The sequence below is a fragment of the Epargyreus clarus genome, unplaced genomic scaffold (genome assembly GCF_041222505.1).
Source record: "Epargyreus clarus isolate Ecla_fem2 unplaced genomic scaffold, WU_Ecla_fem_2.2 ptg000005l, whole genome shotgun sequence".
NCBI lineage: Eukaryota > Metazoa > Arthropoda > Insecta > Lepidoptera > Hesperiidae > Epargyreus > Epargyreus clarus.
In genome coordinates this window covers 13,542,229-13,568,861 of record NW_027332213.1, presented here as the reverse complement: position 1 = coordinate 13,568,861, position 26,633 = coordinate 13,542,229, and the positions used below count along the sequence as shown (strand labels likewise).

Here is a 26,633-nt window from a genome sequence, read left to right as displayed (position 1 = left end):
CATTTGGAAGTTTTCAAACTGACATAAATTAACTACTACCTAATGGCTCGCTCCCTTACCTTTTGCTAATATCTTCCTAATGTTGCCATTTAAGAAATTTTGACCTTTTTAAGTTCTTTTGTCCCTTGAATAATTCAATAAATTTACATATAAATGGGTTAGAATAAACCCAAAAAGTATACATCTCATTCTACTTTCCAAAAACATAAAGCAACGTGTACATGACTTACATGTGTATGTATATATTACGAAAGATTTTTTAAAATCAACCCCTTAAGGGAATAAAAGGCTAAATGTTTGGTATGGAGCAACATGTCTTTAAACACTCACCTCTAATAGTTATTAAGTTATATTCGTATGGAACAGATCTTCATTTATCCATTACATTCGCATTCTCACAAATATCGATACGTCAGTATCGGTATAAAAAACCGTTTATAATGTGTATCTGATGTTTGCCCGTATCTAAATGTATGGTATCCGTGCCAAGAGTATGGTCATTAACTGGTTACATTCATACAATTTGAACAAATATCGATGCAGGTTCAGAACTAGTGTATCTAGATACTTGAAGTTTTGGTATGGATTTCCTAAATTTAAAATAGGGGTGGAAAATTTCTATGAAAGTTCGCGAGTTTTTACGTGAGTTAAGCTTGAAATTTATTACACCGTTTTTTGTTTAGTAATTAAATTAATGTGATTTGTCGTCTTAGGAATTTCTACCTTCAATGGGGTACAATAGAGGTTGATATTTTTTATTAAATTATGTTATAATTTACGCATACGCCGCCGTGGGTACAGCTAATATCGATATATTTATATCGATATTAAAACCACGTATCGTTCGTGTCTTCATAATATTAATAACTTGCGACGATAATTTAAAATATAATGAAGCTCTGAGTATAACAAGATTAATTAGTCCTATGCGAAGACAATTTGACTCGGGAATTGGCTCATCTATAAACAATTTATTTGTTATTAATTTTTAATTAAACGACGGCCATTCCCTAGCGCAGATTAAAATAGTGCTTCTAAGATTATGAAAATCAATCGCAAGTAGTACGTTTTCATAAAAAAGGTTTTTGAATCAAGGTTAATATAAAATTATATTTTATGGAGTAAAGGCGACCACTGACAAGGTCGGTAATGGTGAAATGCAATGAATTGATTATATATTTTTAGACAGATGAAAAGAAAAGTATTTACCAGTATTTGCTATTTATCATTTGTAATTAATTACATTTATCAACTATTTAACCTCGTGATAACATACTGTCTGCCTACTAAAACTCTCACGAAAAGTTTCATGTTTCTATCCAAACTATATTAATATTAATTAAACTATATTAATTTTTAGTCAGCATTATTATTAAGTAGGTAAATTATAGATAACTATAGCTAACAAGGCAAGGTGGAAGGTGGAAAGGAAGAGGCGCGCTGAACGCAGGCTGAAGTCGTAGCTGAGAAACATCAGAGAGTGGACAGGCATCACCTCTGTCGAACAACTATTTCGCTTGGACATGGACAGAGAGAGGTTTAACGGCTTTAGTAGTGAAGAGGCACATGAAGAAGAAGAAGAATAGCTTTCAAAGAAATATGCAGCAAAAATATCCATGTAACTTCCCAGACCCTTTGCAAAGCATTAGGTCACAGTTCAAGACCTCTCAAGCTTAAGTAACTTGCACTGGGACGCTAATAGCTCCGACACGACACGACTGAGAGTGTGAACTGAAGTTTATTAGGGTTCCGTACCATAGGGTAAAAAGGGAACCCTATTAGGCCTCTGTTCTCTGTCTGTCTGTCCATCTGTCGTAGGCCTCTATCTCTTGAACCCTAATATATACACTTGATTTTTTTACACTGTATTATATCTAAATATATATAACTCAAAGGTGACTGACTGACATAGTGTTCTATCAACGCACAGCCCAAACCACTGGATGGATCGGGCTGAGATTTGGCATGCAGGTAGATGTTATGACGTAGGCATCCGCTAAGAATGGATTTTGATCAATTGTACCCCCAAGGGGATAAAATAGGGGATGAAAATATTACTTCGTAACGCGAGCGAAGCCGCGGGCAAATGCTCGTATAATATAAAGTTAGCCGCTATAACAACAAATACTAAAAATAAAACACATCCGTAGTAGAATAAATGGCGTTACTTGCTACATTTATAACGATAAGGTGTATATTTCGTACGGATAAATATTGTAAGAAAGAATAAAATAAATAAATGTAAGTTAATTAATCCATTTTTTAATTAGAAAAAATATTATTACAATTCAATAATAATCATAAATTTAGAATTCTGAAGACATTTTCTATGAGAATATACTGAATGTGACGTCATGCTTAATGTGACGTAACAAATATTAAAAATTAAAAAAAAATGAACATTGGTGGTACGGAAGCCTGCATGTGCGGGTTCAACTCACACTTGGCCAATTATTTATGTAACATGCTAGTTAGAAAGGGTTTTACCTTTCCGTTATTCGACATTCTCTTATCCGACTTGCCTCACCCTCTCCACGAAAAAATAACAAGACCCATTTTAATTGACCTCCCGCGTATATGATTAAGCATACTATTAAGAGGTCAAGCTATATATCTCGTCACTTACTGTCTTACATTGTATCTGGTTACTGGTTATTGACCTTCTGAAGTATATACGAAATTATACAAAATATGAATTTATTATTACATAAAGGAAATCGCCCCTAATCTAAAAGGGCTTTGAATTTTAACAAATGGCGTAGGTTCTACAATACTAATTGGCGGCAAAAAGAAAATTACTAATGCTAATCCAAGACTTGGTACAAAAAATTAAACTATTATCCCGTCTTTATTACAAAGAAATGCAAATCATTTTCGAAATTTGAATTAATTTCACCCAACTCTAGTTAGGGGTTGTGTAAACGATGTTACAGAGATAATGCGTTCGCAAACACACTAACGTAATTAAATATGAAAGACGAGGCAACTTTGTTACTCGTACATTACAAACCTAAATATTCATTACGCAGCATTTAGAAGGTTGTCAGGTGTTATTTTCAAACTAAATGTTGTAAGACACTAAAAACTGCATATGTCACTTGATAATTGAATATCAAAGATTGAAGACTGCCTAATATTTGTTAGTAATAATCTTAATATAATTAATCTTAATTTAATGTATACCTACCAATATTCTAAATTAGACAATGTAAGCAGTAAACATAGATTAGTAAAGATACTTCCCCGCCTTGAAATTGAATGAAGCCACAAATGGCTTATTATCGTAAGTTCTTTTTTTGAATTCTTGACAAATAAAAACATTTTTAGAGAAAATTTACGAATAAATAACTAATACTGCGTAATTTACATGAATTTACATAATAAATAAATAATTATTTCAAATATTTTAAGGATATTTTAGCACGGAGACGTGGCAAATCTTTTTTACACAAGTATTTCAATTCTCAAAACTGGGCACATTTTCTAGTTAGGAGTGAGTAATCTTTACTAATCTATGGCAGTAAATAAAAATTATGTATGATGTATTACACAATTTCTAGTACCTACCTATATAAAATTTGTGAAATTTCAATCTTCGGTCGGATAATTCGATATTGGATAATTCGATTATTAGATAGTAAAGGATGTTAAGGAAATCACTGTTGTTTTTTTTATGAATAGATCGGCTTTTATGCAATGTATAAGTTTATAGTATACGTAAAGTTTAAGCAGTAGAGGTCCATCATATCCTTAACAACGGTTACATGTAATTATTAAAAAATATCAATATTCGATTAAACATTAATATGGTCTGTATATTATACTAACAAAGCAAGTAATACTTGAAGTAAATGAACATACACACAACTTTTCTCACCGTAACGCAAGCAAAGGTGTACATACATACATACATTCCACTCCCTAAGCAAAGATCTTAGTGTAGAAACAGGCCACTCCTAAACCTTAACCGCTCAGTCTAAAACACTTGCACAACTCAAAGCCTTAGCGGATTCGAAACTAGAACTCGGGAGTCTATTTTGAGACCTACATTTGTCTATATTTACTGGTCATGAGTCACGATGGGTGTGTTTCAAAAAATATAAAATTTTCCTATGAGACACTGTGTCAACTTTTCTTATGAATATAAGAATAGCAGACGAGTATACAGTCTATGGATATCTTTAACCAACCCCAGATAGGATTAGATTCCTTCCTGCCGCCAGAATTGATCCACAAAGGGTTTTACCACCTTTAAATACATAGTCTATTTTTACTGGACATGAGTCACGATAGGGGTGTGTTAAAACAAACACAAGTTGTTCCTATATTGTCACTGTGTTGACTTCCGAAATAATAAAGTTCATGATGATGATTTGTGTTTTGTATAATTTTAAGTAGTAAATATCAGCCTTTTTTATAATATAGTAGCAGACGAGCATGCAGTCCACCTGATGATAAGTGGCTACTGCCGCCCATGGACATCTGTAATCAACCCTAGATAGGATTAGATTTTCCTACCTGAGGTCGGCCACAGATGCGCCGCTACCCTTGAGGACTAAGCTGGAACGCCTCGGAAAAGTATGTCTCTCTTACCACACCCTTCAAAACGGAACACAGCAGCGTCTAAAACTGCTGTTACCAGGCAGAAAAAGGTGTGGCGGTGGTGCCGCCGGAGTTGTACCACAAAGGGTTCTACCACCTTCAAAATCGTCACGTTGATCATGCCGGTTCAGCTTTAAAATAGCAAATAACATTCAGTCATCTAATTACCTTCTCAAGGACTCTATGTAGAATTGGAATCCTGCCTGAAATCGGCTACAGATGCCAAATTTGACTATATTGACGTTTTGTGTAACTTCCTAACTTACTACTTCTTCAAAACTAGAAGACAATAGCTCTTCATGTTGTTGTAGAGCAGAAATAGATGTGGTGTGGTGTGGTTCTGGTGTCACTACAACTGTCGAGTACTCTTTACAAATACAAGTTACATATATAAGATTTAAAGAATAATATACATTTTCAGTGCTTCAGTTCCTTTAATCAAACTTATGCAAATTTCCATCTTCCAGTATTTCCTTTGAGTGGATTGAGTCTTTTTAAAAATTAAAAGAATTTCTGGCCAAAGGCCATTAAAATTTAACGAATGCTAATGGTAAATCTAATTTCTGTTGCAGGTAGCTGCCAGGCCCACTAACGAGTAAGTACATAGCTTTAGTCGAATGTACAATCGAGTGTCGAGTGTCAAGTTGAGTGTCGGGAATTCGTCGAGACTCGAATCGTTGCCAAGATTTAAGTATTTTACAATTCTGTACGTCGCTTGGGATGGGTGATAATTTGACTGCGTCTGGGCACGTAAAATGCTATAGTATATTATAATCCCATTGGAGTCTTAGTTATAGTTAGCCAAAGTTTATAGTGACTATTATTGAAATTCTTGTAAGGACTTACAATATTTAAAGGGTCAAAGAGTTGTCGACAATTGTCGATGTCGGTAAATGGTTTTATAATCATACCATGAATATACTGCAGTGAATAGTATTATTTTGTCCCGAACATTTTTATTACGGAATAACGAATCAATTCTACAATGTTCATTAATTTCATCAGAAGTGACATTCTAAAACTGAGTGACAGACAAATCGAGCTTATACAGATAACGATAAAGATATATAATTGCAACGAGGAAAAGATTTTTCGTAAAGTGTCTCTTAAGCGGGATAAACAAAGAAACAATAGGGTCGCATAAAACAAACTGTCCAAAAGTATACCAAAGTAAATTACAACGCCAAAGTAGGCGCATTAATTACGAAAATCCACCTACATTTCTTCCTAATTAACGCCAGTCTGTTCTATCACACCGCAGCTAATCCGACGTTAATAAACTACGACAGTTTACGGAAGCGCACTTTAAAGAAACAGTCAGGGATCGGATAGAAACCAAAGCTTTGTTTTTGAGAGTTTTTAGTTTAGTCATCTCAAAAAAAAGTATTCTAATAATTAGCCTAGTGCAAGTCGAACTCGCATACGGAGGGTTCTGTACCAACAACATTTTCATATTATTTTTATTTTTAGTACCTATTTTTTTTATTATAGCATACATTGTAGTAAGTACATTTTGAAATATTTAACTGTCTACCTATCACGGTTAAATAGATAAAGAGAAAAACGTCGAAAAATAGCGGTTTATTGTATGGCGACTCCCATTTATTTTCAACTTTTATTATACATATATATTATACTTTTATTATACTTATACATACTCTGTAAAAAATCAAGTGTCTATCTGTTACGGTTCTGGAGATAGATCCCTGTGACAGACGGACAGACGGACAGACGGGCAGACAGCGGAGTCTTAGTAATAGGGTTTCGTTGTTACCCTTTGGGTACGGGACCCTAATAAAAGCTAAAACCAGCCGCTTAAAAACATAGCCTATAGCAAATTCCACGTTTGAGACGAATCCAACGACACCTCAAATGTTAAAATCGGTGAAGCCGTTTGGGCTGTAGGAGCCAAAGAACGAGACATACATCCACACACACATACGCTAGAAAAACATTACCCTCCGCCGTCAAGTCAAAAGACTAATAGGTTTTGCCGTATACCTAATGGTCGATTGTGAAACGTAAGACAGGAAGGCATGTGCATGGTACCGCTAGTCACTAGTTGAATAAAATTGATTGACGGGTGGTATTGCTAATAACTGTTCATAGAAATAGCTATAACAATCATAATGTTTTGCAAAATTATCCTGAGTATGAATGTGGTAAGTCACATGCTTAGAATCACATACACATAGAATAACATTATTATTTTCTAAACTAAAAATCACGCTATAACAGTAACGCCTTACTAAAACTAAAAAGCAATAATTATTTGCAATCTAGTTACTTGGGATTAACTTTTTCTAAGGCGCATGAACAATCTCACCTCGAAAATCGTTAATCCTGAGGATGTTGATAAGGACAATGGTACAAAATTATTAAAATCGTGTATTGTCATCGGTTTTTGATAATTCTTTAAAATTTTGTATTAAACTTAACGTTCAAAGTGGACAGAAATCGGGTTCAAAAATTCCGTCTTAGTGTTTCACAAAATTGAGGTAACAAATGAACAGGCCGTTCATCTAATGGTAAGTGTAGAATGTCTCCTATAGGTATAGAACAGAGGATGTCTGAATCCGGTCACACATAAGTATTACTATCCTGAGGACGGCGATGGTTGCCTGATATGTGAACGGCTGGGTATCCACTCTTAAACCAAAACGAACGAATTAATTTGCTCCAAAAATAGGCGTGGCGGTTTTACCCATTGTTCGAATGAAATTTGTTCACTCTTAAAAAAAGTAAAAGCATTTGGGCTTATTATTTTACACGGAATTAGTACGCAAACCAAGATTACAAAATTATCTTTTTTTTTTTTTTTTTATTAGTTGATAGGCATGCGCTTGGCCTCGATCTCGCCTGATGGTAAGCTTCGATGAGGCCTAAGATGTGCCACGCTTGCCTAGAAGTAGCCTATTCACTCTTGATTTGAAGACTCCTAGATTATATGTGTCGGGAAACACAGAAGCCGGCAGGGCATTCCACTCCTTGGCGGTTCGTATTAGAAAAGACGAGGCAAAACGCTTCGTACGAACCAAAGGAAGGTCGACTTGATAGGGGTGGTAGCCTGCCGTGCGTCTGGACGTCCGAAGATAGAATGGGGCTGGGGGAACTAGATCGTGAACCTGTTGCGCACACTCCCCAAAATGAATTCGGTAGAAAACCGCAAGACGAGCCACACGCCGACGGTGTTGTAGGTTTTGGAGCCTGGCTTTAATTAGCGACTCATCCCCAATGAGTCTCTTGGCCCGTTCCTCAACCGAGTCCAGTGCCTCTAAGTGATGCTTAGCTGTACCATCCCAAAGGTGACAACAGTACTCCATACACGAACGGACTTGCGCCTGGTACAGCGTAAGCATTTGCATAGGTGTAAGGAAGTGCTTCACTTTGTTTAAGATGCTAAGTTTTCGAGCAGCTGTTTTGACTCGGGACTCAATGAAGCGACCGAAATTGAGAGTGGGAGAGAAATCCATACCTAACATCTCGAGATGATCAGAGATCGGTATAGCCTGATTTCTTAAACTTGGGGCCAAGTTAAAGGGGATCCGTTTGTTGGTGAAGAGACATGCTTGAGTCTTAGAGGCGTTAAAGACGGCTCTGTTCGCCACACCCCATTCGGAAACGAATTTAAGGGTTTCGTTTACACGTTTGACCATGGCCTCCCTTTGCAATTGAATCTCGCCTTTGCTAGCTTGGGCAGTAGATGTGTAACATTCCACGACAGTGCTGTCATCTGCATAACCTATAATGCCTGGTTTCAAGAGGTCATTAATGTGCAGAAGAAATAGGGTCGCGGAGAGAATAGACCCTTGAGGAACACCGGCATTTATCGACAGCTCTTCAGACGAGCATCCGTTCAACACTACGTGGATAGACCGATCACTTAAAAAGTTGGCAATCCAACTGCAAAGGTTTTTGCAAATCCCGTATGCGGGAAGCTTACTAAGGAGCCCGTTATGCCAGACCCTATCGAAAGCCTTGGATATATCCAAAGACACAGCTAGTGATTCGCCATGCTTCTCGATTGCGTGTCCCCATATAGTTGTGGCATAAATGAGGAGGTCACCTGTAGAACGATTCTTTCGAAAACCGAACTGTTGGTCACTGAGAAGGTCGTTAGTCTCTAAGTACGATAACAGCTTGGTATTAAGCACACGTTCCATTACCTTAGACAGTAAGGTGATAACAGCAATGGGCCGGTAGTTATTAGGATCTGTACGGCTACCTTTCTTAGGAATAGGATGTACATGAGCGAGCTTCCACGATTTGGGGACTAGGCCAGTATTTAAGGAGATACGAAACAATCGTGTAAGGATGGGAGACAACTCAGGAGCGCAACTTTTAAGAACTATTGGTGGGATACCGTCGGGACCACCAGCTTTATTCACGTTAAGAGAACGTAATGCCCGAAGTACTTCCTTGTTGTGTATGTTCACATTGGGCATACTGCAATTTGTTTGAGGTAGTGAAGGTGGAGGAGTGTTATCGTCATCAAGACGTGAATTTTCTGCAAAGAGAGAAGCCAAAAGATTCGCTTTGTCGACTGAACTGTAGGCTAAAGAGCCGTCCGGTTTAGATAGAGGGGGTAATGAAGGCTTGGCGAAGTTTGACTCGATCGACTTGGTGAGAGACCAAAATGATTTGCTCCCAGATGGATATGAAGCTAGCTTCGTACTCAACCGACCAACGTGATCATAGTAAGCCTTACGGATAACTTTTTTGCAGGATTTAGCAGCTTGGTTGAAGTTTCTTTTTTTGAGCGCTGTGTCAGGAGATTTAATGTTGCGAGCATTCACCCATGCGAGATACGCTGATTGTTTTATAGATTCAGCACGTTGACATTCAGATCGAAACCATGGTTGAGATGTATCGTCAAGACTTACGTCAGAGAAGGGAATGTAATATTCCATAGCCTGGCGCACTACGTCGGTTATGGCTTCCGCAATAATCGTGGGATCAGACGTGGAGAAGCATACTGTCCGCCAAGGATAGGATGCGAAAAAGTGACGCATCTCATCCCAATCCGCTAACTTGTATTTCCATATACGTCTGGTGCCACTGACATTTCGATCGGGTGGAAAGAGAGGGCAACGTGATTTCACAAGGCAATGATCGGATGTACCAAGAGGAGACGATATAGACATGGTGTAACAATCAGGATCTGAGGTCAGGAAGAGGTCTAGGCAATTTGCTGCATGACTATCAACATCAGGAATCCTAGTCGCTTGATTGACCAACTGGGAGAGGTTAAGAGACAAGGAGAACTTAAACGCCTCTCTACCAGCGTGATCAGTTTCCCGATAGGGGAAAAGCCAATGTTGGTGGTGGGCATTAAAATCGCCAAGGAAGACCAGTTGGGCGGTAGCATGTCTTCGCTGCGCTACATCGGCTGCTTCACTGAGGTATTTAAAAAGTTCTGTCGTCTCCTGGTGACTACCGTGCGAACGATATATACCAGCGTAGATAAATTTGATCGTGTCTGTTTCTACCAATAGCCAAAGTACGGAATATCTGGAGTCCTCAAGATCACGGAGGCGCCGATAGCTGACATCATTGCGTACATAAGCGCATACTCCAGCGCGCTGTAAGAAATTGTTCTCCAGGGTGTAACCGGGATATGTCAGGTACGCAATGTCAGCAGGCCTTCTGATTTGCGTCTCCGTGAGAAACAAGAGTTGCGGCTTGTCAGTCTCAAGGTGATAGTGGACAGATGTAAGGTTTGAGTGCAACCCCCTGATGTTTGTGAGGTGCACGTCAAATGAGAGGAAGTGCAACCGCTGTTCAAACGTTCTCTTGTTTTTGTGACTTTTATTCATGTTGTGTTTTAGAGTGAATAGGCAGAGAAACGGCAGTTGAACGAGGAAACGCATTTAGGAGCAAAGACCGCGCTGCATCATCCCATTCCTACGAATGGCTAGCCTGGAGCCCGCTGGGACGCCCGAACCCCCCCAAGATTGTCCATCGGGTCCTCTCACCCGGTCGCCAATCAGCACGATGGCGCAACCTGGGATTTTTCGCGAGGCGGCGGGGCAGCCTTTCATTGATGGCTAGTCAACTACTTGGGCCCCCTACAACCTGCGGTCGGCCAGCGGTGCACCGTGCTTCGGATCCAGCTAGCCTCCAAGACTAGGCGTTCAGGATAGAAGTAATGAGGCGATCTAACCGGACCAATAATAAGCTTCAACTGTTCAGACCCGAGTCCCTGAACGGCTTCAATGGATTTCATAACGGAACGTGAAGAAACACTTTGCGCTAAGACTTAATCCATTGGGTGGTAACGTGCCGTCGCCGAAGCTACCACCATGAAAAAAATGTTGCTCTTTTTGCACCACCCAGGAGACACGTGTAGGGTAACGAGGGTAAAACCTACGGACGCGAGCAACGTTGTCTCTCGAACGATCTATACGTAAACTAAGTATAGATCTGAATAAATCTTGTAAATCCGCACACAACCCACTTTATAAGAAACCTTAAAACCTTTTTAACTAACTTCACACACTAAGTAGTATTTCTCTTCTTAGAATTTTCTTTTATTTCCCGAACTAATTTAATTTCACCTAACGTCAGCGCTGGTCTTAGAAAGTTTAAAATGTTGGAAATATATTTCCTTCTAAAGCCTTAAGGTGCTTTGTTCCTTTAATTTCTTAGTAGGATTGTTCTTTTCTAAACTGATTCGTTATTAGCTACGCTATTTATGTTGTTCTTACTGAAATTGTAGAACGTGGCTACTTTTTTCTTTAATATTCTAACCTAACCTAACCTAATTTTAAGGGAAATGTGACATCTCGAAAATACTATATCGCTTGAAAACATACTCGTATAAAATTACTACGAAAGACAGTTTGTTTTAAATATACTATACTGTATTTTTATATAATTCGTATGTATTTAATTAGTATGTATGTATGTATGTATGTATAAAGTATACCTTTAGCAATCATTATTATTAATACAAAAAAAAAAACATTTGTCTGTGATTTAAAAATAACAGGCTTTTTCTAGCAATCTGGGAAAACCTGACCTCTTTCCCGTGTACATATAAAAAATAAACTCCGGTAGAATTTGAAACTCAGTTCCAGACCACTCAAAATTCTCCAATCACCCAAACTGCGTACGTATTTCGTTATTTCGAATCCTTTCGGCGCGAATCCGCAGTAACGTTCATATTTTTTACGGAAAACCTCGAAAAATCGAATTCCAGTAAATAAACTGTCCACGAGAAACGTGAATAAAAACCAAATACGGTAATCCAATGGATTCCAACCTTTGAAAAACGTTGGGGTTTAGGTACCTTAATTAAATTTAGCTATCGGTGATGTAAAAACGTTGAATGGACTGAACATAATAAACTACCTAATAGACTTCAGGTATGCGCTCAAAACCAAATTAAAAGTGCTTCAAAATAGAAAATGCTACAAAACAGACCTCTTGTCAGTAATGGACAAAACGATATATCGATATATCTTTTAACAAAACGATATATCGATAATATCGTATGATAAAAGTATGCAAATATATGGAATTTTATCATATTCTTTTCTTTCAAATTGACTTTGCAATAATAACAAAATGATTATCCCATCAAATGCCTAATAAAACGTTGCGTTGCGACGAAACATCACATTTTAATATTTGTTTTCTTCTTAAATATTGTTTCTTCTTAGATATTCATAGTAAATTTTAAATAAGATTAATAGTGAATTATTCTGAGTACTAGACTTAAATTTATTTGCTACTACAAAGTTTGAATATCAATTTACATTTGCAACCCACAGAATGTTTCAAAGAGAAATGTTTGGTATTTATCGGTTTTCGGCGAATACTGGTAATTTAGTTTAGCTGGTAATCCCCAATGAAATATACTCTGATGAATTTCGGATTACATTTCTGTTTGAATGCGATGTTATTTGAATACTGTCTATCATTTGTATGGATTATTTAGAAGCTAGACTAAAATCCATTCACAAAGGCAAAGATATTTACAAAATTATTGGTAATTTTGAAATTAACTTTTTAATTGAGGATATATCGATAATAATTTCAGTAGATGAGTAAGAATTTGAGTTAAAAAATATAATGTTTTCAACATCAATTTGGAAACGAATTATTAGTATGTTCTTTTAAAAATTAATAGGAAAGGTCGTCAAGGTATTATCGACCTTAGTACAAAGACCTTTAATAGTAGTAACAGTAATAGATCTGAATATTCGTTTGCTAAGAATATAAGAACATAGACAAGTATACTTACGATAAAATCTATAACAGATTCACAAAAAGTACTAAGATAAAACACGAAAAAAATATATATTAATTGACAAGAAAAAACATACGATGAAATCAATAACGACAATACCACTAGTGGAAATCTGTGATTTAATTTACAAATAAATATAAATAAAAAGCATAACCCACTTATCGCAGTCAAGTTAAAATAGATAATCTCTTCACCACGGAGACTGATATTTCTAGAAATACATTTAATAAAATCTATCGCTATTCACGCTTCATTTCCTTCGATTCCTTCAAATGAAAATGAACGGCCACTATTACCTCGCTCCATTTCACTATCAAAGATGAAAAGACAGAATTAACGGCGGAACACCTGCCTGCAGCGTAATTTATCAAAGGGAAAGCAATCCTTGATCATTTTGTTATTGATATTTCATTTATAGGAACAAAGACAAGTTTATCTTTATCCTTTATACCAGCTATAAAGGATAAAGATGAAATAGTTAGTTGTATTCTCAACAAATTAACTTAGTAACAATTTAACAATAACGCAATTTTGTTCAAAGGTTGTAGGAATTGTTAATTCGATTGCGGCGCACCTATTCCCTAATGGTGTAAATATTTCAAGTGTTTATTTCTTGTTTCTTGTAAGTTTTGTAAAATACTTTTCATATAAGTTATAAAATATTTTCAATTGGATGCATCGAATTAATCGAAATATTTTCGATATTAATCCTTTACCACACATATGACAAAAAAATGGAAACCATGTTAAAATATAGTGCCAATAAGAATACTGTAATTTGAAAAATAAACCATTATTTGCATGTGAAATACCGAAAATTTTAAAATATCCATTCTTTAGATAACGTCCCGTTTATATAGATACCGTCGTTTCCAAACAGATAATATGCTTCAGTATTGACCATTGCCAAATGGCTTTGTTATAAATGACGTTAGCACCAAACCATTCAGCGGTACACAATTTCCGGTTGGAGCACACCCGTAACGATTTGGCAAAATTTCTATGTTGTGTAACATAAACACATATAACGTAATAATATAACGATAACGACGTATAACAAGAACAACTTTGTATAACATTATAACGATAGAATTGCGTTTTTAAAATATTTGCAGTTGTGAATATTTTTTAATGATGATAAAATTCGTTAAAAGTTATTCGTAAACGTTTGTATTTTAATACAGGTAGGACACACTGGATTATAGAATGTAGTTAATATCTGTGTAATAACTGTTTACTGGTATATAAATAATTTGAATATTTGAATTTTTTGATTTTATTTTGATATTTTTTTATTTCGTGATTTGTCTTTTATATGTCACCTGTCTGCAAGTTTTCATGACCCACCACTGGTGGACACGATTCTCTATCCATAAGTGAGCAGGGATGATACATACTTTATCATGTTGCTCTTATCCGGATTTCTCGGTAAGGGTTAGTTGATAACATATGTCGAATGTTCTAAAGCACCCATAAGATATGCGATAAAGTTTCACGACAAGATATAAGACTTCCGACAAACTTTAACGACCATAATGACAGTAACGGAACCGTTGGCTTAACATGCTCTCCGAAACTCGAAAACGCGCATGAAATTTAGCTATTGGCAATCGCGCATAACTTATCGAAAAAAGCTTTATTTTTTTCAATTTAACTTTAATATAACGTTACAACGTAGGCCTGACAAATATTAGTAAGATCGGAAAGTAATCAAAATATTGATTGTTGATGAAACAGTAAATATTAAAGAACACTTAAATTCTATCGACGAAATAATTTCTATTATTTTTAACCGACTTTCTAACACTGCAACGCTAAGTTTGGTCATTAAGATTTCTTTAACAAACATCTGTTTCTGCAAGAAAATCTTGATAAATTTTCCGTCGTTCTAAAATAATGTATGTATAAGGTACCCATTTATATAACCCTTCAATGCTGTCATTGAAGTTTTCATGTGAGTTTGCAACTAAGTTAGCTTCGATAAATTTTAATGCTTCTAAGCTTCGATTGGTGCCATAACAACCTTGTTTTGAAACTGCACTTATGTGTCGTAAAGTTTTACACAGACTAATACCTTCGAGGGCATTTGCTATTATAATGCGCAACCTCGATCGTAATTATAGGGCTAAAACATACCTACCATGTCATATCTTATCGTGATACGTTGTGACATCTTGTAGTGATTTGATGTCGTGGAGATCTACAACACGGTGAGTTTGTTGAAATTTGATGAAAAATTGTCGCAGTTAGTATAAGTAACGAGGGCGCTCTAGACGTATTCTCCTGATAATATTCTCCTAGACGTTGATGATAATATCAAGAAAATGGTTGAAGAAGAGAGAGAGACACAGAAATTTCTTTGTTTTTGGTTTGCATCATAAGTTTTCACGACTCATCGTGTCATGATTTCTGCCACTATTTCTTACTATTTCTTAAAATACACGTCATAGATTTCGATACGACACAACGTCGCAACGTGTCACGATGCGACGCCATATCAAACGTATGTGTTTTACCCTTAATATTTTCGTGAAATTCGTTATTCGATATAATTTGCAAATTAGGACGCCATTTTAGGCATTACAGCTACACGATATTACTTTCGGAAATTAAAAACTCACCTTTACGTACGAGTGCCAATTCGGAATATTTGGACCTGTTTTAAATTTGAAACATTATTTTTAATGAGTTTTGTTGGTCTAACCGATGAGGGATTTTAAATTTTGTAATAATATTTTAATACTTCCATAAATTTGAATAATATTGAAGTAACTTTTGCGCCTTGCCCTGCGCACATGGGGGTTGGTCACCAAGTTAAAAAGTAGATATCATATGTATTTACCTAGGTCATACACTATATGTGTGCAAAATTTCATATAAATCCGATCAGTAGTTTTTACGTCAAAATATAACAAACATTAAGCCATCTATCCTCATAAACTTTATAATATTAGCAAGTTTATTTATTTATTTCATAATTAATTCCCGTAGTAAAACCTCTATGGATATCTAGGCCCCTGAATTATTATTGCTCAATTTGAGATAGAAATAAGATTAATTCTAAATTATACTTTGTGGAATAAAATTCCCGTTAAGTTAATACGAATCTGACCCAATTTTAATGATTGAATCAATTTCCAAGATTAAAATTAATATTTCCAGTAGAGGCTGGTTTTTTGAAATTGTTATGTAAGGCTTAAAGTTTCAGTACCTGGATAACCGAGCTTTGCTCGGTGTTTTTTAACTGACTTCAAAAAAGGAGGAAGTTTCTCAATTGGACCGTATATAATTTTTATATACGACATTTTCTGAAAATTAATCCTAGCTACATCGTTTTATCGCCCCTGAACTCCCTATATGCAAAATTTCAAGAAATTCGTTGGAGCCGTTTCCGAGGTCGTTGATATAAATATATATACAAGAAATGCTCGTTTAAAGGTATTAGACATACGTCTTGTAGTTGTTTCGGTATAAATAGGTACAATGGAATAGCAAATAAATCTCAAGAGCGTATTGAAACTTTTACAAAGAATTATAATTTGATTAAATTAAAGTGAATTGATGATATGACTCCACAAATTATTTAATACACCAGACAAAAGACTTAAAATCGTAAAACAAAAAGATCGTAAACCATACACAAGAGACGAAATTTTTACTCATTTCGCTTTGTCTGAATTTCCAAGACTCCACGACGTGCCCTAACGAACTGGCGGTCCAGAACAAAGATTTTTCAAAAATAGATTCAGAATTGCTAATATTGTGACCTCTGCTTCATCAGACAAAAGAAGTTTTTGTTATTGTGATATTTAAATATTTTATCCCCCGAGCTAGTCTACTGACGGCAACTAATTTGGAAACAGAAATAGGATTCCAGACTTCAAATTCCACGAATAATTTTAGTATTTGAGTTTTGGTTTGTTGTAGTCTAAGCCGCACGTCATCTGGACAAATTAATATCTTTTATGGACCAGTTGGTACGCTACACTTACAAGAATTTCGAAGGTGGTAGAACCATTTGTGGTTCGACTCCGGCGACACCACCGCTACACCTATTTCTACCTAATAACAGCAGTGTTAGGCGCTACTGTGTTCCGGTTTGAAGGGTGTGGTAAGGGAGACGACTTTTCCGAGGCGTTCCAGCTTAGTCCTCAGGGGTAGCGGCGCATCTGTGGCCGACCTCAGGTAGGAATATCTAATACTATCTGGGGTTGATTACAGATGTCCATGGGCGGCAGTAGCCACTTACCATCAGACTGCATGCTCGTCTGCTACTCCTATATTATATAAAAAAACACAAAATACTTATATTATTTGAATGTCTTAAGCATTGTATTTAATTGTAATTGTATTTAGAAACGTAGTTGCATATTGTTATATCTGCTACACATTTCAATCCAGCAGGTGTCTTTAAACTACTAAATTCTGTGTCTATCAATCATCATTTTCCAAATGAAGTTATAATAAACTTACTTAACGACGTCGTCTTCAACTCTCTAAGTTAGATCGCTTGTATTTAACTTAGAATTAAATTGTTTGCCGAATAGCATTTCATAAAGTGACATTTTTCATTTCGAAAGTCTTAACTAATTTAGACAACACACAAGACACTGTCCCATTTTTTTTGTTTGTTTACGAGGGGGAAATCTTCAAAAGGTACCCGGTGCCGTGGGTGCGACGCAGGGTTATGTGGGATTCTTACCGCACTAAAACCCCCCCGGGTGAGCTTGGCGCTCGCCTCACCGTCTGGTGCGTACAACGGTATGCGACCACACATACCGCCGTCCTTCCCGGGGCCGCTGGCTGGGCGGTTCGAGCTCCCACTCTTGCCACCCGCAACCCCGGAAGCCCCCTTTTAGTCGCCTCTTACGACAAGCAGGGGAAACCGTAGCCCTATTCTAGTCCCGAAACTACAGGGACACTGACACTCTCCAAATTGTTTCCTGACAAGCATTCCATAAAAATACATTTTTTATTTCGAAAATCCTAACAAACTAAAATAACAGCATTAACTCGGAAAGTACATTGAACACAAAATCGTACTGATTGCCCGCGCTTATCTCTGAATTACTGCGACAGAGTCCCAATTGTTTCCCTAAAAGCATTCCTCTTACAACCGTGTCAAAACAACAATGGCTTGAAAAATGTGAAACTATCACTTTTGTTTGGATTGAGAGGTTTGCCCGTGAGTTATTTAAGACACCTTTTGTTTATGGGCGGATTGTTAAAGAAAACATTATTCGTACCCATAAATCGAGTTCACAAAGGGTAGAATGCTTAAGGTGGTAGACTCTATGTTATCCTATTGTGGTGCTACTACCGTTTATTTTCGATATTATAGGAGTAGCAGACGAGCATACAAGCCACCTGATGGTATGTGGAGACTGTCGCATATGGACATTTATCATCAATCCCATATGAGGTTAGTTTACAACCTGAGGTCCGTCACAGATGCGCTGCTACCCGTGAGGACTAAGCTGGAACGCCTCGGAACAGCATGGCCTACCACACCATTCAAACCAGAACACAGCAGCGTTTAAAACTGCTGTTATTAGGTAGAAATAGGTGTAACAGTGGTACCACCAAAGTCAAACCACCTTCAAACTAGACTTGAGACTATTTCAAGCGAGTATTCATATTTATAGAGTATTTTAGGGACTTCTGTAGTGTACAAATCCGCTTCAACATCTGAATTCTTCTGCAGTAATATGCTCTAGACTATCAGTGACGACGTAGTAGAGCGATCATCATACCGATATGACACGTAACGGGTTACGGGTTCCATCCCCGGCCAGATAGATATTTGAATGAACTTAGATGTTTTTCTGGGTCTGGTTGCTGAGTGGGTAGTGGCGACAAAGGAAAAATCCTATAAAGTACTAAGTACTATAAGTTGTACACTTATAGCGTAGCGCAATTTATTAATAAGGAAGCGAAGGAATCTAGTATATAAACTACACTAAGATATTAATTAAGCTGTCTTAGTAAACTCCGCAGTAATTTATCAACTGACCAGCCGGGAATCTTTATTGAATGCACGGCGCCGGGAATTCGAATATGGGAATATGGATAAACTTGGCAAGCCTTAATTAAATCCTTTGATAAATAGAGCATTCAGTCACATGTTGGGAATTAGATATATTTCTATTTATCTTGTTATTTTATTTCTCTGCTGACTGTACTTAATTAAACTTTGAAAACTAACTGACAGGCTAGCTTGGTTCAGAAGCTCATACAATTTTATATACAAGTTATATAATATATATAAGCACGAAGGATTTTTTTGTAAATTATCCCCTTAGGGGTCTAAATTAGAAATAAAGCTTCATTATTTTATAAAATATAAATTAATTTTCATAGATTTAAATAGAACTATTTCTAAAGATATATTTAGTTTTATTAAGAATGTTTTTTCAATGTTAAAACCTACCATAAACATTTTCAGATATAAGGAAGCTTAAAATACTTGTATGTAATATTTACACACTCTTAAAAAATACCACCGTTTTCGAAATCACGGTAAAGTTAAATACAAATGCCGTTAATTATAAAACAAATCTAGTTAAACATTAATTTAGTTTTCTATGTTGAATAACTGACTCTGATTGACTCTGACTTACAAACTCTATACATGTCTAGAACAAATCAAGTCAAAGTTATTAACTATTTAACTCAATTATAAATGGGAAACTCAACTCAATTATAATCAACTCATGTTAATAATTGAGTTTACTTGGTTAAGAAGTTCCCTCAGAGAAGTACGTCAATTAAGTAATTACAATTCACTTTCTCTCATTTGTCACCATATGCAATCTTATTATGGGGACAGCTTCAGTAAGGGCTCATATGGATATAAGTTTCTTCTTAATAACGCAGAAGTAGTAAACGAACTGACCACCTGATGGTAAGTGGGTGCTACCAAACATCGACATCTTTAATCAACGACAGATAAAATTTTCCTACCTGAGGTCGGTAGGAACGCATTCCTACCCCCGAAGACTGAAGTTGGAACGTCTCGGACAAATGTTTCTCCTACCCTTCAAACCAGAACACAGTAGCGCTTAACACTGCTGTTATTAGGCAGAAATAGGCATGTGTAGTCTACCAATTCGCAAGTTTACCAATTCGCACTTGGCCAGCGCGGTGGACTAGGGTCTAATCCTCCTCATTCTGAGAAGAGACCCCTGCCCAGCGGTGGGACAGTAATGGGTTGCTGATAATGCATGTGCAATTGTGTAGTGTGAAGCATTTTATCGCATCTATGTTTTTTTTTTTTATTTTTTTTTTTATAATATAAGAGTAGCAGACGAGCATGCAGTCCACCTGATGGTAAGTGGCTACTGCCGCCCATGGACATCTGTAATCAACCCCAGATAGGATTAGATATTCCTACCTGAGGTCGGCCACAGATGCGCCGCTACCCCTGAGGACTAAGCTGGAACGCCTCGGAAAAGTCTGTCTCCCTTACCACACCCTTCAAACCGGAACACAGCAGCGCTTAACACTGCTGTTATTAGGTTGAAATAGGTGTGGCGGTGGTGCCGCCGGAGTCGAACCACAAAGGGTTCTACCACCTTCAGAAATCTATCTATTTATCTTATCTATGTAGTAATATCTGTATAGTATCAGTATTGTACAATTATTTATGGTCCGTGTACTGAGAGCATAACGTATATATTCTGATCTAACAATTAAAACGGATGCCGATAATGTTTATTCAAACGTAGTATGCAAATAAATTATTGGTTTAATCTACCGCACAATAATCGAGAGCGCACTATGGAATTTAAATTTTATGTGGAGCAGAATTTAATAATTTCAAAATGTTCTATAGAATGTAATTAAAATTTGCGTTATTATAGAAACAAGCGTAACAAGCGTATCAGGTTCTATAATTTTCCCTGGCCAAACATTTAAAATACAGGATCCTAATCTCATATTAGGATATGAGTGCAAGAAAGCGGCTATTTTATTTTAGAATTAACTAGTTTTTTCCCTCATCTTAGTACGAGTAGATAATAACATAATACAATAAAAAATCTATTTCACCTCCTAAGGGGGCAGAATTGGCCAAAACCTTAAATTCCGCTTTAATTTTTATTAATAACCAAAAGTTTTCACCCAAAATTTTCTACGTTTAGAACTCAGGAACTGCTGTACAAAGTTCTAACCCGCATATCAGATTTCTGTTTTTTCCTACGTTATTTATATAACAACCTAGGACAAAAAATTAGTTGCTAGGTTCAATTATTTCGGCTGTGCTTTCTTATATTTGGATTGGTCAGTAGCCATATACTCCTAGAGTTAATATAGGCTCTCCACAATGGAGCTGTATTCCACAGTCACTGACATTATTTTACCTGATATTTTAAACAACAATTATATTGATAAATAACTTCTCATTACATTGTAAATTATTCGGTTGGCATTCATTAAGGCTAACCATTAACTCGTCCCTGGATGACTCTTGAATACGGCATAATTTGTGGCGGACCTCTCACACCGACTGTTAAGGATAAAATTTAAATATTACATTTACATGATCATATATCGAAGGTACCTCTATAGGTACCCTTAAGTAGGGTATATAAGTACTAAGTATATAAGTACCCGTAAGTTCTAAAGGTGGTAGAACCCTTTGTGGTTCAACTCCGGCGGCACCACCGCCACACCTATTTCTACCTAATAACAGCAGTGTCAGGCGCTGCTTTGTTCCGGTTTGAAGGGTGTGGTAAGGGATACAGACTTTTCCGAGGCGTTCCAGCTTAGTCCTCAGGAGTAGCGGCGCGTCTGTGTCCGACCTCAGGTAGGAATATCAACTCCTATCTGGGGTTGATTACAGATGTCCATGGGCGGCAGTAGCCACTTTCCATCAGGTGGACTGCAAGCTCGTCTGCTACTTCTATATTATAAAAAAAAAACCAGAGCCAGAATTAGTGGTTTAAAGGGTGTGATACTCTTAATACAATCACGTTTACAATTGATTTTCCTAAAGGTGGACTGCATTCTGCTTTACTTTAAAGACATATACAGATATAAGTTATAATCTGACATTCGAGTACACATCGTGAGTGTCATTCTGAGTACTCGAAGGATGGCTATCAGATAATGTACATACGAGTAGCTTCCTAGCCTCCTCCTATGTACAATAACATCATTGTAAGGTCCATAACGATTAGATAATAAATAAATTTTGAAAATATAGTATTACAATCGTTAACATTAATGCCTAAAATTAACATTCGTTATTTTAATATAATAAATAATTGCGTTAATAAATAGTTTGACATCGTGTAAAATATGAGATAACACAATAATATCGATTAAGCTTGTTCACAAATGTAGTCGTATTGGCTCATGAATAACAGAGTGTGACATGTGCCTACTCGTAAGTATCCAACGATAGTTTGGACATCGTAAAGTTACGGCTGTAAAGTTGCGGTGATGTAACGTTGAAAGTTCTCGAGGGAGTTGGCATCGTGTAGAAATTCTAATAACTATTTAATCGCGTTTCATGACATGTTATACATTGAATGGGTTCATTTTTGTAATATTTTTTTTTCTCATAGGAGGATATAACAATTGTTAGCGGGGTTGAATGGTACATTTTTTCATATTATGTACGCTATAAGATTATAAATATCTGTTATTGGAAATATAAGGGGTTTGAATTTTTAAGCTTTAAGAGTTAAGGCAATATTCAATATTTTTTTATAATTTACAAGTACAAAAACGAGCATGAAATCTATCTGATGGTAAGTGGCTTATAGGCAGAAATAGGCGTGATGGTGGTTCTTCCGGAATCGAACCATAAAAGATTCTACCACCTTTTTATTATGAAAAACAAATTTATTTTAATCACATTCCTTTATGTATATCTTAAAATAATAAATTTGGCTAAAATAAAAATATCTTAAAAAAGACCTCAAATACAAAAATATAATAGAAATAATCCGCTTTGTACTTAATACCCACTTCTCGTCCCTGATAAAGGTACAGCCCTTGGGAAATAAGGTTCATGTTTTCTTCACGTTGACAATACAACCTTAAGGCGCGAGGGATATACTGAATATGTAAGATAAAGTCCAACTTTTGTCACAAAGCTCTTTCTAAACTTCGTACGAAAAAAATATGTTAAGTAAAAGAAATGAAAGTTTAGGTTCTGAGTTTGAAGTAAATAAAATAATATTGTGAACATAAGAAAGTATTCAAAACACAATTATTATAGGTTTTTTTTAAATCCGGAAGAATAAAAATAACAAAAATGGTAAAAGAAGTCATGATGTTGATTTTAATAAAAAACTTAAGAAAACGCTTTCTACTACGAGTACAATCCGACACCAGGATTCTCTGAGTCGTGGGTGTCATGGATACACATAAAGACGAATACACAAACACCTAGAGTCACAACAGATTTCTAATTTCATCATTCGGAAATTTGTCTTGCCGGGAATCGAATCTGGAACCTTTTTCTCGTCAAACCCCTCGGTGATACTCCGTTACGCTGGTAGTCATTATTATTATTTAATTAGATTTTTAAACAATATTTTCACAGCCGGATACCGCCGCTATGTAAATTGCTATTACTATTTCGGCACCCGACTCTTGTTTTAATTTAAATATATTAATTCTGAAACCATTTCATTACTGTATCTCAGAATCATGGCAAGACATTTTTATGCCCCACCGCTGGGAAAGTCATAGAACAGAGGTTCTCAAACGTAGAAAGAAGATGTAACAATATTTTTCCCTGAAATAAGTGAAAACCACGGTCATCCTACTCCGGACCTTGTAAACCAGATATTCACACATCAGTACCCTTAGCATGCTGAAGGTGGTAGAACCCTTTGTGGTTCGACTCCGGCGGCACCACCGCCACACCTATTTCTACCTAATAACAGCAGTGTTAGGAGCTGCTGTGTTCCGGTTTGAAGGGTGTGGTAAGGGAGACAGACTTTTCCGAGGCGTTCCAGCTTAGTCCTCAGGGGTAGCGGCGCATCTGTGGCCGACCTTAGGTAGGAATATCTAATTCTACCTGGGGTTGATTACAGATGTCCATGGGCGGCAGTAGCCACTTACCATCAGGTGGACTGCATGCACGTCTGCTACTCTTATATTATAAAAAAAAAAAAAAGCATGAGTTCTCAAAACATTTTATGTTACGTTTACTCAATCCATTATTCTGTTCCGTTTGCTTCAGTAGACTGAGTAAACTTAACAATAAGTTAGTGCTCAAGTCTTTTTGTCTGCCTCACATGTGCGCAAAAAAGAAAGACAAAACATAAAGCGCAATTTGGTCAATTTAGACATTTAATGTTACGACTGACACTATAGTTCTGATACAATCCCTGATTGGAAATTGTGTGGGCAAATACGTAAAAAAATACCAAAACAATCGTATTTGACAAAACGTATAAACCTATGGTAAAGGTACAGATATATGCCGCCCTAAACCGCTTAAAAAACCCTTAATTTTCGTTGATCTCTTCACCGTCCCTTATAGCCTCTAGCGAGTTTAGCGACTTTAAAAGGGCGTTATTGCCAAATTTGAAAAACACTGTCCTAAAGCATAGTCTACTAGTCTGCTTGGTGGAATCATGTACCAGTTAGTGGTCAAAGGATTTCGCATATAGTCAAACTGTATAAGGCCTTCTTTATTTTTTTTGTTTTCGAGGGGGAAACCTTCGAAGGTACCGTGGGAGCGAAGCAAAGTTATGTGGGATTCTTACCGCACTAAAACCTCCCCGGTGGCCGTCCTCGGCGCTGCGTAGAGGACTCCGGGATCTCCAGAGGAAAGCAACCGGAGTCCTCTTAGCGCGTTGCCCCCTCGGGCTCCGTCTAGGTGAGCATGCCGCTCGCCACACCGTCTGTTGTACACGACGGTATGCGACCACACATACCGCCGTCCTTACCGGGGTTGCTGGCCGGGCGATTTGAGCTCCCATTCTTGCCGCCCGCAACTCCGGAAGCCCCTTTTAGAAAACTGCATAACGCCTACGATAACTACTGCGACCAACAATTAAGGTGCCTTACGAAGCTCTACCAATGCATATTTAGAAACTAACGGTTACCCATCCAACTGCAAACCGCGTCCTACATTTCTTATCTTTTTAGACCCGTAAATCTACCCAAGGGCTTCTATCACAATTTAACCTGTGTTAATTGTCACTTTGTTCAATGACAGTACATCTAAGGGTCCTATATCTACAGTCAATTTTCCCAATTTACATTCTAAGCGACCCTACCTTAATTGGACCTTTTCGACTACGATTCCACTTCAGGTAGATTTAAGTTTCATTAGCATTATAAATTATTAACAGCTAGGACCATTTATAAATATTTAGACATTTTCTAGGTCTGTTTGTATGTGTTCGTGTTTGTGTGTGTTAAGGTTAAAAGTAGGTATATTATCACGAAATGGCGGGAAAAACCCTTGTCTGATAGAACTGATTGGCCTGGCCTTTTGAAAAGAACCAGTATACTTCGACTAGGAAGGGTCCAGCGCTGTATTTATTGCTAATGTGAAGAAGTTCTTAGGTATTTTTCGGTTAAAGGCTGTGGATGACACTTGTCATCTATTTAAAGCGGCAATCTTAGCCTTCAGGAGTAGCAACGTATCTGAGATTGACGACAGGTGTATATGGAATTGATGAGAGATTTTTTAAATGTGTTAGATCCCTCTGGTTCAACTCCGGTGGCATCACGACACTTATTCCTGCCCATTAACAGTGTATGAAGGTTTGAAGGGTGTGGTAAGGTAGATATACTTTTCCGAGGCATAAAAAAAATTAAGTTCCTGGGCGGCAGTGCCCACTTACCATCAGAGAGTCTCTAAGCTCCCTAGTACGTTTCAAAACTCACCGTCCTATTTTGATTATACATCAAGTTTTAATAATTCTTCGGTAGTTATAAATGAATATTATTCTTGTCTTGAGATTTTTTCTCGTTAGTAATGTTTTACGACGCGACCAGACTCCGGCATAACTTTTATTAAGGAGTTAAATCTTATTTAATACCTATTTATTTTCTTGGATATTGCGGTATTTTTAATATTCTCGTTGTTAAATACTTACAATCTTATAATCTAGAACTTAGAAGTTTTAGAAAATTAAAGTATCGGAACCCTAATTCGATCCTGGTACGAATCTAGGGGGGCAAGTTGAGGCCAATGCCACGAGCGGCAAATTAAGAGGGCGGCCAAATTCACATTTTACTAACGAATGGACAACTCATAATTTACTTAACTTTGACCAACACTACATATGCACGAACATTATTAATCGCGAGGCGCGTAGGAATAGTAGTAAAAGTAAATATAAGTAGTCAGGGGCGGCATTTGTCAGTTTTTGCCCCGCCTAAAAAAATTGAAGATCCGGGGCTGACTCGATCGACTCCGGAGAAATTACGGTCACACCTATTTTTGTCTTAAAACAGTAATGTACGAGTATAAATATATTCCGGTTTGAAGAGAGTGAGTTTGACGGGCTAGTCACTAATATGAGGCGTTCTAACTTATTTCTCCGTGACCAACCTCAGGTAGGAATCTGGGGATGATTACAGATAGCCATGAGCGAAAGTAGCCACTTACCATCATGTGGACCGCATGCTCGTTTGCTACTTATATTTAAAAAAAAGATATTTACGCTATCTTTCTTTTATCCCCTTTAATCCCTATGGATTAAGGCTCCATTGTAACATGACACGACAAGCGCCTCCAAAGCCTCCGCTTAAATAAAAAATCCTGACAAATTATGTAACCTTCTAAATTTCTTTTTTT

General features: G+C 36.9%; 1 protein-coding gene and 1 long non-coding RNA gene across 2 annotated transcripts in view; one reads left to right on the top strand and one right to left on the bottom strand.

Moving 5' to 3' along the window:
* Scp2 (Sarcoplasmic calcium-binding protein 2) overlaps positions 1–26,633 on the top strand; it is a 63,790-nt gene that overhangs the window by 8,309 nt on the left and 28,848 nt on the right. Inside the window, exon 2 of the mRNA XM_073073249.1 lies at positions 5,175–5,197. The gene's annotated coding sequence lies outside the window, so the exon portion shown is untranslated. The remainder of the gene's footprint in view (positions 1–5,174; positions 5,198–26,633) is intronic.
* Positions 21,224–26,633, bottom strand: part of LOC140742343 (uncharacterized) — a 105,437-nt gene continuing 100,027 nt past the window's right edge. Inside the window, exon 3 of the long non-coding RNA XR_012102271.1 lies at positions 21,224–21,362. This is a non-coding gene — a long non-coding RNA (uncharacterized LOC140742343). The remainder of the gene's footprint in view (positions 21,363–26,633) is intronic.